The following is a 16,429-nucleotide window of genomic DNA, read 5'->3' on the forward strand; positions in this document are numbered from 1 at the left end:
AATTTCGTAATAACGCAAGAACTTCTTAAAAAAAAAAAATCCCAATGGTAGTTCTCAAGGCAAAATGCCTTCCACACTCAGAGAGAGAAATATGGAAGTCACTCACATAATGTAGCAGATCATGTTTGTGTGTGTGTGTGTGTGTGTGTGTTTGTATATCATGTTTTGATTTGTTATATGATTTCTTCTATTTATTTTAGTCTGACTACATAGCATGACTATAGTGAAAATGTACTCAATAGGAAAGTATATGTAGAACCTATACAGAATTGTATGCAGTCGTGGGTGGGGAGGGGGGTAGTGGGGGGTAGGTGTGGGGGGGATAAAATCTCAATTGTATGGCAGTGATTGTTAAACATTAAAAATAATAATAAAAATAAAATATTAATTAAAAAAAAGAGTAGTGCTCTTAAGCACATAGGAAACACTTAGGATGAATGAATGAATGAATGAATGAATGAATGAATGAATGAATGAATGAATGGAAAGTGCTAATTAAGTACTTACTATGTGGTCATCACTGCTCTAAGTGCCTAAAATACAATATAAGTAAGCAATACAGATCGTCCCTATGAAGGACTTGACCTCGAGCAGGGGCCACAACACATCCCAGGGCAGGGTGGTTGGAGCAGGCTATTTTTGTCTGGAGAGTCATAAGAATGGGGAGTGGATTCATAGGGGAGACAATTGTCATACTCTTTCCAAAAGCAATGAAAACATTGATTTGATAACTGCTACTGGAGCAAGAGATGGAGAAAGGGATCTGGGGGAGGAGCTACATATATAAAAGGAGGAGGGCTGGCAATTGGAATATGAAGCATGACCAACTAGGATAGTGCAGTCCCAGGGTGGTGGTGGTAATAATGACAATACTATAATAGCTAATATTTATTTAGCACCTACTATGTGCCAGACATCATTCTAAGGGCTTTACAAATATCTCATTTGAGTCTCTCAGCAACTCTCCAAGGTAGGAGTTATTATCACCTCCATTTTACAGGTGAGGAAACTGAGGCAAATGGAGGATAAGTGACTTGCCCACGGTCAAAACAGCTAGTAAGTGTCTGAGGTTATATTTGAATTCAGGACTTCCTGACTCTAAGGCCCGTGGTTCTGTCCAGTCACCAGCTATGTTATCACTCAAGGCAGTTTCAGGAAGTTCAGTGGTCCTGAGGGAGCAAAAGCAGGGTGAATGAAAAGGAGGAATCTCTACAGATTGAAAAATATCTGCTGTGAAAAGAATATCTGCAGTGAGTGCTGCAGTCCATGGAAGACAACCAAGAGAACTGAATACAGGAGAGGTCTACCCTCTGCCAAGAGCACCACCCAGTGAAGAAGTAAAACTGGTTATCCCTTTGAGAATCCAGCTTCCTATCTTGCTGTCTTTTTTATCTTGAGTCTGGAAGTAGACTGTCTCTTTAATTAATACTAATTATCAATACTCAATTTAATCATTACCTTCTCCAACTTTAAGTAAATCACTAACCTTGAAAAGAAATGACCAAGGCATAGACCCTGCTTAAAAAAGAGACATAGATGAGAGACTTTATCAAAAGCTTTGCTGAAATTTAGATTAATTTTCCCCTAATCTACTTGTCTGGTTACCCTGTCCAAAAACAAAAGAAAATGAGATTAGTCTGTTGCGACCTGTTCTTTGGGAAGCTATGCTGGCTCTCCATGACCATTGCTTCCCTAAGCATTCAATAACCATCCCTTTCCCAATGTTCTCTAGAATTTTTCCAGGAGTAGAATTCAAGCTTCCTAGCCTATAGTTCACCACCTCTAGCTCTTTCCCTTTTTTGGAAAATGATCATTTGTCCTCTTAGTTTGGGATCTGAGAATCTGGCTTTGATCTTAGCTCCATCCCCTGCATGACTTTGGACAAACCTCTGTTTCCTCATTTACAAAATAGATATCCAAATACTTGTACTGCTTATCTTACAAGATTATTGGGGGAAGTATGGCGTGACCCTTAAAGCATTCTAGAGTTGCGAACTCTAATTTTTTTTGTAAAATGAGAGGGAGAAACAACATTGTAAAAATGAAGAATTTTGAAAGACTCTGATAAAAGCAAGGATCAGCAACCATCACCAATGGAGACCAATGAATATGAAAAATAACACGCATTTTTAGATTTTGTTTTGCTGGACTGTACATATTTGTTACAAGTGTTTTTCTTTCTAACTGTGGGATGGGGTGGGATGAGGAAGATGGGAGAGAAAAGAAAAAAAGTGAACATTTGATAACTGTGGAACAAAATGCACCTAGATGGCAGAATGGATAGAGTACAGGACTTTCAGTCAAGAAGACCTATTCAGGAGCTGACAGTAGTTTTGAAGGTCATGACAAAAGAGGCACCAGATTGAAAACCTAAGCCCATGGCCAAAGCTCTAAATTAGACACTGTCCATCTCTTGTTTCTGGATAATGCCTGCTAGTCAGAAGGGAACAAAGCTACATTTGCTTTCATTTTCCAGTAGCTCAACTTAACCTTTTTATGCCTCTTGGCAAGAGAGAAATTGAAATCAGCAGAAGAAAGCTAGAGACTCTTGGACAAAATCATCCCAGAATCTCAGAGCTGGAAAGCACCTCAAAAGCCACAAAATTCAACCAGTCCTTGAGTGAGAATCCCCTCTGACATCTTCAATAAGAAGACATAGAGTTTTCTTGAAAACCTCTAGTGAGAGGAAACCCGCCATCTCCCTGGGCATAACCTTCCAAGGTAGCCAAGTCCACTCTGGGAAGTTCTCAGGGTTAGGAAATTTCTTATTTCACACTTAAAGCTGCCTCTCTCAGCTTCCACCTACTACTTCTAACTGTTCGCAAGCACCAAGCAGAACAAAGTTAATCCTTAAGGATTAGTTTATCCTTAATGGGAAAGCCCTTCAAAAGCATGAATCTATCCATCTCTGGATCATGAAAGCATAAATCTAGAGCTGTCCTAGGCCATCCAGTCTAGTTTTTATTTTATTTTACAGATGAGGAAACTGAGGCCCAGGCAAGGTAAGGGACTTCAAGTTGATAAGCATTTGTTATTATTGTTGTATTTGTCCTTCATTCTTGAAGAGGACCATGACATTGAGATGATGATATGGCTTGCACTTGACTGGTACAAGCAACAAGACAGTCCCTGACTACAAGGAGTTTACATTCTAATAGGGGAATACAACACAGAAAAGGAAGAGGGAGGCTGGAGAAAGTATCCCTCTGGGGCACAGTAGAGAAAGATGTCCAGAGAGGCAGGAATGGAGACCTGAGGGGACTGAAAGAAGATACTTTCTTTAAAATGGAAGATCCAAGAGTAACTGACCAAACAGAGAAAGGAATCATTGGGACTGAGTAAGAAGGTCCCATCAACAAGCATTTATTAAGATCCTGTTATGTGAAAGATGGCAGAGTAGAAGGATGGACTTGCTCTTAGATCTACCCCCAAAGCCCATAAAATACCTGTAAAAAAATGACTCTAAACAAATTCTAGAGTAGCAGAAACCACAAAACAACAGAGTGAAAGAGATTTCCAGCCCAAGGCAGCCTATAAAACTGATATCAAAGGTCTATCACACTGGGCTCAGAGCAGAACACAGCTCAACTTTGACCATGCAATGCAAAAGGAACAGGACTGGAACAGGCAGAATTCTGGACAGCAGCTGTGGTTCCCAGATACCCACAAATGACAAAGACAGCTTCAAAGATCAGTGAAAAAGCTCTTTCACTTGGGTAAGAAGGGAGCAAGGTCCTCCCCTAACCTCAGGCCCAGGGCGGCAGCAGTATCCATTTTAGGAGCCCTCAGCCTAAGGCCCTGGGGGAATCAAGTTGCTGATCTGGATCTCAGTCCTGAGTGGCAGTCCTGGGGTGAGGAAGAGCACTGGCTTGGTGGAGCTGGAAGCAGGTGTGGAGAGGGAACCCTACTCACAGATCCTGGACAGAGAGGAGTACTTGTGGTTGCTCCCAGATCAGAGCATAGGCCAGGACAGGAATAAACTCCTCTCCCTTGATTATGCCACCTTGGAGGAACTGAGAACTTACAGGTCCCTAAAGTATACCCACCACTTGACAAAGGACTCAAAAGTCAAAATTGACTGGGAAAATGCCCAAAAAGGAGGGGAAAAAGACTACAGAAAGTTACTTTCTTGGTGAACAGGTATTTTCCTCTATCCTTTTGAATGAGGAAGAACAAAACATATCATTAGAGGAAGACATCAAAGTCAAGGCTTCTTCATCCAAAAGCTCCAAAATAAATTTGCAATGGTTTCAGGCCATGGAAGAGCTCAAAAAAGATTTTGAAAATAAGTAAAAGAAGTGGAGGGAAAATTGGGAAGAGAAATGAGAGCAATGCAAGAAAACCATGAAAAGCAAGTCAACAGCTTGCTAAAGGAGATCCAAAAAAATGCTGAAGAAAATAACACCTTTAAAAATAGACCAACACAAATGGCAAAAGAAGTCCAAAAAGCCAATGAGGAGAAAAATGCTTTAAAAAGCAGAATTAGCCAAGTGGAAAAGGAGTTCAAAAGCTCACTGAAGAAAACAGTTCTTTAAAAATTAGAATGGAGCAGATGGAAGCTAATGACTTTATGAGAAACCAAGAAATTACAAAACCAAACCAAAAGAATGAAAAAATTTAAGACAATGTGAAGTATCTCACTAAAAAAACAACCGACATGGAAAATAGATCCAGGAGAGACAATTTAAAAATTATGGTACTTCCTGAAAGCCATGATCAAAAAAAGAGCCTAGACATCATCTTTCAAGAAATTATCAAGGAAAACTGCCCTGATATTCTAGAACCAGAGGGCAAAATAAATATTGAAAGAATCCACCGATCATCTCCTGAAAGAGATTCCCAAATGGAAAACTCCCAGAAATATTGCAGCCAGATTCCAGAATTCCCAGGTCAAGGAGAAAATATTGCAAGCAGCCAGAAAGAAACAATATGAGTATTGTGGAAATACAATCAGGATAACACAAGATCTAGTAGCTTCTACATTAAGGGATCAAAGGGCTTGGAATATAATATTCCAGAAGTCAAAGAAATTAAGATTAAAACCAAGAATCACCTACCCAGCAAAACTGAGTATAATACTTCAGGGTGGAAAATGGTCATTCAATGAAATAGAGGACTTTCATGCATTTTTGATGAAAAAAACAGAATTGAATAGAAAATTTGACTTTCAAACATAAAAATCAAGAGAAGCATGAAAAGGTAAACAGGAAAGAGAAATCATAAGGTACTTACTAAAGTTGAACTGTTTACATTCCTACATGGAAAGATAATATTTGGAACTCTTGAAACTTTCTTCAGTATTTGGGTAGTTCAGGGGATTATATGCATATAGACAGAGGGCACAGGTTGAGTTGAATTATAAGGGATGATATCTAAAAAATAAAATTAAGAGGTGAGAGAGGAATATATTGGCAGGAGAAAGGGAGAAACGGAATGGAGCAAATTATCTCTCATAAAAGAGGCAAGAAAAAGCTTTTTCAATGGAGGGGAAAAGGCGGGAGGTGAAAGGGGAAAAGTGAAGCTTACTCTCATCACATTTAGCTTAAGGAGCGAATAACATCCACCCTCAATTTGGTATGAAAATCTATCTTATACTACAGGAAAGTAGGGAAGAAGGAGATAAGTGGGATGTAGGGGGTGATGATACAAGGAAGGCAAATGGGAGAAGGGAGTAATTAGAAGTAAACACTTTTGGGAAGAGACAAGGTCAAAAGAGAGAATAGAATAAATGGGGAACAGGATAGGATGGAGGGAAATATAGTTAGTCTTTCACAACATGACTATTGTGGAAGTCTTTTGCATAACTACACATATATAGCCTATATTGAATTGCTTACCTTCATAGAGGGGATGTGTGGGGAGGGAGGAAGGGAGAGAAGTTGGAGCTCAAAGTTTCAGGAACGAATGTTGAGAATTGTTTTTGCATGCAACTGGGAAATAAGGAATACAGGTAATGTGGTATAGAAATCTATCTTGCCCTACAAGAAAAGAGAGAAAATGGGGATAAGGGAAAGGAGGGGTGTGATAGAAGGGAAGGCAGATTGGGGGAAGGGGCATTCAGAATGCACAGTGTTGGGGTGGAGGGAGGGGAGAGATAGGGAGAAAATTTGGAACTCAAAATCTTATGGAAATGAATGTTGAAAACTAAAGTAAATAAACTAAAAAATAAAAAAAATCTTACTCTGTGTTAGATGCTGGGAGTACAAATACAAAAGCGAGGAAGCCCATGCTCTTAGTCTACTGGAAGACATCTCTCCCAGTTCTTCTTTTCTCCATGAAAATGAACATACACCACATATAATAATTCTGGCCATATGGAAAAGATAAATGTCATTACAGATGTAGACCAGACGTCATAAGTCTAGAGATACAAGGGCCATCTATTCCATTTTGTCCTCATTTTACCTATGAGGAAACAGACTCAAAAGGGCAAAGATCAGTCAGGTAAAAAGTTCAGAGTTAAGGTTAAATATAGCTCCTCTCCTTCCAGAGCCAACATTCTTCCCACTGCATGCCATTGGCTTAAGAACTCCATTTCTTTGTCAATATTATTCACAGCTGTAAGTATTTTGGCATTAGAATTTAAAAATTCAACCAAGATGGTGTTATTTTTTTACTCCTCTATGATTGGCATCATTTTCCACCTTCATCCAAATAAGGAAAATAACCCAAACTCTTTTTATTCCAGTTAGAAGAAGAGGGTAATAGATCATTCCTCCAGGAAGCAGATAATCCAAATTGAATTTGGGTTGGTTTGCCTTTGTTTTCATTACTATCTTATTAGTCAGGACCTCAGGGTACAGTGATTACTAGAGAAAGAGAATGGAACCCAACCCAAGAAGTATGACCAAAGGACAGATTACATCTTTCCAGGAAAAATAGCCCAAGCCGGAAAAGCTCCGGGCAGAATGGGACTGTTTTTTGGTGGAAAACACATAGCTGAGTCAAGCTCCAATCATTTGCTGACATGAAGCTGGATTTTGTATTTCCTCATGGAGCTGTCCAGATGGCAAAGCCCAAACAGACTTTGACCAAATGCGTACAGCATTGCTTATTCAAAGGTCATATCCCGAAATGTTAATCAGAACATTGCAATTCCATATTTCACTCTCAGGCATTTACCAGTTTCAAGCCTTAGAATTCATATGTCCCTAATTAACAAACTCAAATCATGTTCTCAGTTAAGAACCCTTTCACACCACCACTGTAGGAAATATGCTACTTCACATACTTGCCAAATTAAAGGATTTCACTGAAACAATAGGTTGGAGGATTTTTTTCCTCTTCCATTCTTCTTTAAAGAAACAAATTGTGTAAGAACCAAAGGCCAGAGACAAATAAAGAACATATGACTTGTAAAGAGGTGGGGAGCCTGTGACCTCAAGACCATATATAGCCTTCTAGATCCTCAAGTGTGGCCCTTTGATGAATCCAAACTTCACAGAACAAATTCTCTTAATAAAGGAATTTGTTCTATAAAACTTGGACTCAATCAAAAGACCACACCCAAGGACCTAGAAGGCCACATGTGGTCTTGGGGCCAAAGGTTCCCCACTCCTGGACTAATGACTTTCAACTTTTCAATCTACCAACATAAAATTTAAGTCAATAAATTTTTTCTTAAACACCTTAGGACACTGTTCTAGGGGCTAGAGATAAAAAAAAGATATGAAGACATAAAATATCTTTGACCTCAAGGGACTTACAATCTAATAGAAGAAATATGATATGTACTCAAATAAATATGATACAAATTTTTTAATATGATGGAGCATAGGAGAGATATAACCTCAAGTTAAAAGGTTGGCCTTTTAATGTAGAACTATAAAGAGATTGCTAATGAAATATTGGTCTTTAGAATCACCCTCCAGGATCAATCACCCAACTACAATTAATCGTGTCCTCTCTTGTTAAAGGGCCTCAAGTGAAAAGAGGTAGCAATATAGTACCCAGGGATTAGGCATAGTCAAGGTTAAAAAGTATTATATTTCCCAGGATGACTTGCCCCAGAGCTTGAATGCTTATTGGAAGAGAACAAGGATTCCATTTCCATAGAGGTTGGTTGCTGGCAAGATAATATTTCTAGAAAGATGGGGGAGTACTTCAGATATCTATTGGAATTTGTGACCATGTGGAACAGAGAATAGTGTCTGAGGCAAATGAAGTTGCTTGGAAATAGAATGACTGGGAACCACCCTAAGAGAGATGGAATTGCAATACTGGATGTAGCTATGGCAGTGAGAGATGGAGAAGGGGAGGGTGACAAAGGAGCAGGTAATTGGCTAGACACAAGCTTAGCTTATTTATTCACATAAGTCTTCTGTGCCAGGGACCCAACCTAGGATATGCTCTGTCCACTAAGAGAAACTATGCCCAAGAGCCATGAGTTTTAGAGACATTTGAGTCCCCTTACATTCCAGATGAGAACATTCAGGAATGCAGCTGAGGTTTTCTATTGCCATACCCATAACCTAGGTTTAAAGCCTGGAATATTTGCAGAAGACACTCCTCATTGGTGGAGAGAATGATGGTATAACACAGTGTGCCTGCCTGAGGGGTGGAATTGTGATGAATGTTTTCAAAGAAGAGACATTCTTTTTCTCATTCCTGCTTTAAGAGAGAACATACAGAATTCCAGACATTCTTCAGAGAAAGACCCACGGAGAGATACAACAGACCTTGAAAATCAGACATATAAGAGAAAGCAAGCTTGCCAACATCCCTTATTTCCAACTTGCTTTCCAAGAGATTTTGGAGAATTTCCTCTTGGGTGAGATTGGGGACTCAGTTGGTTGAACAGAGACATCTGTCAGTGAAAGAATTCCTTTACTCTCTATGTTTTCTGGTATATTCTAATTTCTCTAGCTTCTCTGATTTCTGTTTGTTCTCTGCTCAGATGGATTTACTTGCTATTCGCTATTTATAATGCTCCTTTGCATAACTAGCTTTAGCTGAGAAGGAGTCAAGACATTGTTTATAAGCTTGGGGTACGCTTTCCCCTTTAAGGGATAGCAACCAGGAAAGCAGCTTAAACCTAAACCTCACCCCTAGGACAGCGATATTTAGTAGAAAAGGAAGTAGCAGATACAATTCCAGCATGGTACCTCTGCTGGGGTGCTTGGGTGCCTGTGCTTGGACCCCAATTCTAAAATCACTTTTCTTTCTAAAAATCACATTTCTCCCTACCCTCAAAATACCATCCCAAGCAGTTTCTCCCCAGTCCAAGGGTACAGCGTGCCCCAGAAAAACTTTTATCTGTCTTCCTGCTACAGTAGCCAGCTACACCTATAGAATTTATCAGTTTGAACCAGCTGTGTACTGGCTGAATGGGCTGTGTACTGGGTCATAACAACATCTACTACTCACTGAGCAATCATAATACGTATCCTAGACGTAGACTTAACGTATATCCTAGACTTGGACATTCATCTTGTTTAACAAGGCATTGATGAGAGCAACCTCTTGCTCCTTAGTTAGTCTTGACTGTTAGTTGACTTAGCGAAGTTTCAGGCCTAAAACCACACTTCCATGTAGTTACCTCCCCCCTGCCCTTTGGGCTATTTCCTGATGAACTCTGGGTAAATACCTGCATTGTAGATACTAAAAGTGCAAGTTCCTTTATGAACTAACCACTCCTTAACCACTCCCTAATTCCACCCCAGATCACCTAGTTGTTACACTTGGCACATGTTTTACTATAGAATATCCTATATAAACTTTACCTGTATCCCTCTATGGTTTCAGGTTTCCTAAAAACTCTTGCCTGGTGAAAAGTGTAATAAAACTTTACTTTGACCTCAAGAATGTTTGAGTCTGAGAATTCATTCCAGACGACCTACCCTTGTCTTTGGGGGATTTCAGAATTTCATCCATCCCATCCCCCTTTCCAGCCCTCATCACCCCTTTGTCTCAGAGGAGAACACTGAAACCAGACTCACAGTCCTTTTTTCTGTTCCTTTCTAGGCGGGAATCAAAGTCTGTCTTCAAGAGGGGTGGACAATATTCCAGAGACATCTATTCATGACTCCCCACAAGTCACATATAGACAATCCAAGTGGCCATACAGATAACCTACATGAGTACTACAAACAGCCTATGCTTTTGATTGTGGTCCCGGTAAAGTGTTTTATGTCTCAGTGTTTGTCCTTTGCCTATATTGGTTACTATAGTGAGCCAATTAAATATTTAGATCTGATTTAACTTTAGAATTTTCCAGTTTTCTAGCTGGGTAGAGGCAAAGGTCAAAAAGATGACACACTACTGATTATCCCCATAGCATTTGAACTTGAATGCAGGTAGGCCCAGATCTAGTTGGATCCCAAAATAGGTTGAATTTGGAGGCTTGGATTGGGGGGAATCAGGTTGAAATGAAATCCCTATAGGATTTATTAGTTTGAACCAGCCAACAGTTCAACCTTGTACTCAATTCTGTACTAGTTAGTATGCCAAAGTAACATGCAATCAAACGTTTTTAAAGTGCCTAATATTTCCAGGAACATATATCCAAAGAATTCACATCAGTTGTAAAGGTAAAGCGAACGTATACGAAACAATGAGAGAACAACTAAATGCTGTGCCTGAGCCCACCCTGTTTAAGTCTACTTTCTAGGCAGCAATTTATCAGAAATATACAAAATCATTTGGGAAATAATATAAAGAATTAGTGTTATTAGCTATTGTTTCTAGAGAGCTACATGCAAGTTGGAGAGACAGGCTAGAATGAACAGACCTGTCAGGAGAGTGAATGAGTAGGCAGGCACACACACCTCACAGGTATCTTATAGAGAGGATCCTTTTTCAGATACAGGTTTCAGATACAGGCCTTGAGACTACAGATTTCCTACCCTGATTTGTTGTGTGAAGTTTGGATTCTGTCAAAGGGCCACACTTGAGGACCTAGAGGGCCACATATGACCTCGAGGCCACAGGTTCCCCATCTCTGCCTGGCACTAGTTGTTTTTGAGTTGTTTTCCCAACTCAAGAGATTCTGTATATCTTTCATTCCGAGGACTACATAACTGATCTGTTATTCAACTCAACAGAATACACAGAAGCTGATCAAGCTGAGAAGTTAACAGCCCAACAGAGACCAACAGTCTCTGAAGTTGATGTGGGGAACTGATCTGATTAGAAGTAAGCTCTGATGTTGGGGACTGATTATAGAAAGGAAAATCCTCTACTGTTTAAACAGCTGACTGGGAAAAGTTTGCCTTGCTCTTTAGCACCCTCTAGAGACTGAAAGAGGGGAAAACCCCCTCAGAGGCTTATCTATGCTGCCTTTAAAAATAGCATTTATATGCTTTAAGATTTACAAAATACTTTATAAATATTATGTAATTTTACCCTCATAATAATCCTGTGGGTTAAGTACTAGTATTATCCTCATTTTACAGATGGAGAAACTGAGGCAGGCAGAGGTTGTGACTTGCAGAGTCAAATAGTGTCCAAGGCTGGATTCAAACTCTCTGTTTCCAGGTCCAGCACTCTATCTACTGTACCACCTTTACAATCTCCTATTGTTTGATAAGGGTAAATCTCTCACAGCCAGGGAGCAAATCTGAATAGTCTTATAGATCCTAGGTTTAAGGAAAGTACTTTTTACTAAAAGAGATAACATTGCTTCAACACACAAACAGTGGGATAGGTCTTGAAAACTGTGCAGACTGCAAGCTAGTCGCTCTTGGCTAATATCTCATCAGCCTGATGATAGCAGAGAAGGAGTTTTGTGACCAGGCTAGAACAGAAATCATTCTGCTCAGCAGGTGACATGTGAGGCAGATGATTCCCTCAAGAGACCACGGAGATGGAGGTCTGGAGTCCCAAATGAAGAGCTGCTCCAGGGCTTTACTTGTGGGCCTCACTGTTAAGAGTCTGTGAGGCTGTGTCCATTTTCCCCACATTGTGCATGTGCTTACATGATCACACATGTGCACCCATTAGTGGAAGAGTATGACCCAGGCATATTTCCTAGTTGAGTTAGTGGTGCTGTCTTGAGGGATGTGTTTAAACTGGATGCACACAGGTGGAGATTCAGGAGCTACCACTGTGAGAAGGAGATGTGTGTCTTCTCCTTCCCCCACGCTAGTGTTACCCTTAGAAACTGAAGAGTAAGTTGTGGTCACTGCTCTGAGAAACACCTTAACCTACCAGAGTCAGTGTAGGCCAGGTGACCCAGAAAGAGATTATAGGGGGTGAAGAGAGTTGTTAGTTCCATGTCCATCCACACTACACCTAAAATGCAGTCCTTACCTCCTAAAATTTGTCTCTTCCTTCAGGGCTTATCTCAGATGGCACCTGCTTCAGGAAACCTCCTGGACCATCTGCCACCATTGTTAGTACTGCCTCTTCTTCCTCAAATATTCAGAAGACCAATCGATCCTGGCTGTAGGACTGGGAGAGACCTTGGACCTTAACCAGGTCAATCCCCTTGCAGTGCAGATGAGGACACTGAGGCCCAGAGAGAGCAAAGGATTTGACCAAACCCCATACAGGTAGCAAAGAGTCGAATGAGAATGCAGACTCCTATCCCACTGACTCTCAGTCTAGCATACCTCCTGGGAAGTAGCATGGCTTAGTGGCAAGAGCCATGTCTGGAATCAAAGAACCTGGGTTCAAATCCCTCTTCTGCCACTAACTACCTGTGAGATCTTGGGCAAGTTTTTTTTCCTTATTTGAGCCTCAGTTTCCTCATCTATAAAATAAAAGGACTGGACTGTTTCTAAAGGCCTTTCCGGACTGAAATCTTGGGGTACCTCTGAATGTAGGGATTTGTCACAGATATCAACAAAAGGATTCTCATTTAGATGTTGGTGGACTGCATGTTCCTATTGTCCCTTCTTCTCTTGATTCTGTAGTGTTCCAGGAGCACTTTGAGTCACCCAATACCCATTTCCCCTTGCACATGGGTGCACACACACACACACACACACACATTTCCTCCTTGCTCTTGGGGCATCTTGGTACAATAGAGAAAGTACTGATTATGGAGTCAGACAATCACTATCAGTGTGACCTTTAACAAGTGACTTAAGTTTCGTGGGGCTCAGTTTCCTTGTCTAGAAAACGAGTGTAAAAAAAAAAATGAGGGTATTGGAGTCAATGACCTCCAAAGTCACCTTCCAACTCTAGCTTCATGATCCTTTTATCCCAGTCTGCCATCTGCCATTTTAATTAATTATTCTTGCAAAGTAGGTGCTAAGCTCTGTTTCTGCATAGCTGAAGGACCACAGACACTCTCAGTGCCTTCTAAACTCACAACCTTGGGGCAGAACTCCAGATGCCCTGTCCTGATAAATGAGGCTCTGATCCAGAGGATTTGGAGAAATTAATTATTCTGAGACTGGAGGTGAAAAACCGAGAGGTCATTTAGCACTCACCCTAGATTTTTTTAAAAAGTGTATTTAGTATTTCATTTCCCCCAGTTGCATATAAAAACAATTTTTAACATTTGTTTTGAAAACTTTGAGTTCCAAATTCTCTCCCTTCCTCCCTTCCCACCCCCACCTCCTTGAGAAGGCAAGCAATTCAGTCTAGGTTATACATGTGTAGTCATGCAAGACATTTCCACAATAGTCATGTTGTAAAAGAAAATTTAGACCTAAAGAAAAAACCTCAAGAAAAATTATAAAGTATGCTTCAATCTGTATTCAGATACCATCAGATCTTTCTCTGGGGATGGATAGAATTTTTCATCCTAAATCCCTCATTGTGTTGCCAAGAATAGCTGTCATTCACAGCTGACAATCTTACAGTAACGCTGATACTCTGTACACAGTACATGTCACTATGTATCAGCCCATGCAAGTCTTCCCAGGCTTCTCTGAGAACATCCTACTCATCATTTCTTATAGCATAATTGTATTCCATCATAATCACACACCACAATTTGTTCAGGCATTCCCCAATTGATTGGCATCCCCTCAATGTCCAATTCCTTACCATCAGAAAAGAACTGCTAAGGATATTTTTGTTTATATAGGTCCTTTTCCTTTTTGTTTTTTATCTCTTTGGGGATACAGATCCAGTAGTAGTGGTATTACTAGGTCAAAGAGTATGCAAGGTTTTATAGCCCTTTGGGCAAAGTTCCAAATAGCTCTACAGAATTCACCCTAGATTTTTAAAAGGTATATGGGAGGGGGCCAGGGTTGGACAAGGAAATATTCGATTCTGTCCCAGTTAGTAGCTGTATAGCCCTGTCCAGCAACAGATTGGCCCTGTTGATCTTTACAGTCAGAAAGACCTGAGTTCAAATCCTGCTTCAGACACTTAGCTACAAGTTTGGGCAAGTCACAAGTACTTTGAGCCTCAGTTTCCTCCTAGCATCTACTGCCAAGGGTGGTTGTGAGGATGAAATGAAATACTTATAAAACACTTAGTACAGAGCCTTCAATAAGCTATATGACATATGTAACATTTTACAGAGTAAGTGCCACATGAATGTTAGGGACTGTTATTGTTACCATCAATAACATCCATCTTCCTGGGCTGTGGAGAGCATCATTAATTTTTGTTAAAGCAATTTGCAAACCTTAAGGTACTTTATAAATGCTAGCTACTGTTCCAGCCTGTTTGTGTATCCCCAGTGATTAACACAGTGCCTGACACATAGTAGGCCCTTAATAAATGTTTAGGCTCATATAGCACCCTTCTCCAGGGAGCTCTGGCTTTGTGGTCCAAACAGATGGCAATGAAGCTCTGGTTTGCTTTTCCTTAATACAAAATAGTCTGCCAGCTGCCTCTTCCCTCTCCAGAAAACAGATTCATTCACTGTGCAGTTTTTACATGCAAGGCTCTGACATCTCTGCAGCTTGGGGTCAGTTGCCCTGATGTCGACACCTACCAGGATTCAGGGTAAGGTTGTGTTGCAGCTGCGCCATCTAGTGGTCATTCTGGGAAATTCCCTTTGGAGGGCTAAGGAAAGCATCCAAATTAAGGCAAAGAAATGAAAACCTACCTGGAGACTTCCTCACATTCACAGGCCAGCTGGGCAGGGGCCCTAGAGGTGCACAGCGTGCACAGAGAAGAGGCCTCAGGAGCAGGGTGGGGGAAGGGGAATGTGTCTGTGAGTTGACCTTCAAGGCACTTTTGCAAGGCTTCCTCACTCATCTCTCCCTCTGGGGTTGCTTGGAAGCTGAGCCCTGGCGGTTCAAATGTCAGTTCCAAGACTGGAGAGAGGTCAGGCCTGAGTAAATGTGGCTAGAAGTCAGCAGCCAGTGAGGCCAAGGCCAGGGTGAGCACTGCATGGGGGAAGAGAAGATCAGAGGGTCAGAGGGTCATAGATCTACAGCCAGAAGTGACCTGAGAAGTTATTAAGTCCAATCCTCTCATTTTGCAGATAAGGAAATTGAGGCCAGGGAGGCTGTAGTTTGTTCAGGGTAACAAAACTGGCATCTATGAAAGAATTCAACCCCAGATCTTCCTGACTTGAAATCCAGTACCAGTGGATAGAATGCAGGGGGCTGGAGTCAGGAAGACTCATCTTCCTGAGTTCAAATCTGGCTTATTTACTAGCTGTGTGACCCTGTCCAAGTCACCTAACCCTGTTTGCCTCAGTTTCCTCATTTGTCAAGAGAAGGAAATGGTAAACCACTCCAGTATCTTTGCCAAGAAAACACCAAAGGGGGTCACAGAGAGACAGACATGACTGAAAACACTGAACAACTCTGCCCTCTCAAGACCAATAAATCAACCCAAGAAGAAGAAGAACTAGCACTTACATTGTGCTTGTTACTTCGTCTGATCCTCACAACCACCCTGGGGGTTAAAGGTTATATCCTCATCTCCATTCTGAAAGTAAAGAAGCTGAGACAAAACAGTTTAAGTCACTTGCCCAGAGTCATACAGCTAATATCTGAGGTAGTTTTTGAACTCAGGTCTTCCTCTCTTTCAAGTCCAACATTCTATCCACTGTGTCATCTAGGTGCCTCAGGATGAATGTTTTATCTGATATCTAGGTAAAAAGTTGGCCTGATGAACAGAGCAAGTGCGGGCAGAGGGGCGGCCACAGGGACTCTGCTCATCAGTGGCCAGAATCCTGAAGTCACATCATGTCTAAACTGTGCCTCAGGTCCCCTCCACCTACTTCAAAGTCATTAGGAAGATCAAATCAATCAGTCTTCAATAAACATCTAGTAAGCGCTACACTATGTGCCAGGCACTCTGTTATGAGATATTTGTAAAAAAGAGAGAGTGAGCTTGGCACTGTTCCTGGTACACCGAGGAGCTTAATACATGCTATCTAAATGCTTCTCTTTTTTCCTCCTTCCCCCTCCAACAGGATTCATGGTTACTTAAATTTTCTTACATGCTACTCCTTCAAAAGACATGTAACTGTTACTTTTAAAAATAAAATTATCAACATGTGCTCATTTTATCTAATACACTGATTTGGTCTATGTTTATAACTAACATTAATAGATTATAAATTTTC

Source organism: Notamacropus eugenii, chromosome 3 (genome assembly GCF_028372415.1).
Source record: "Notamacropus eugenii isolate mMacEug1 chromosome 3, mMacEug1.pri_v2, whole genome shotgun sequence".
Taxonomy (NCBI): domain Eukaryota; kingdom Metazoa; phylum Chordata; class Mammalia; order Diprotodontia; family Macropodidae; genus Notamacropus; species Notamacropus eugenii.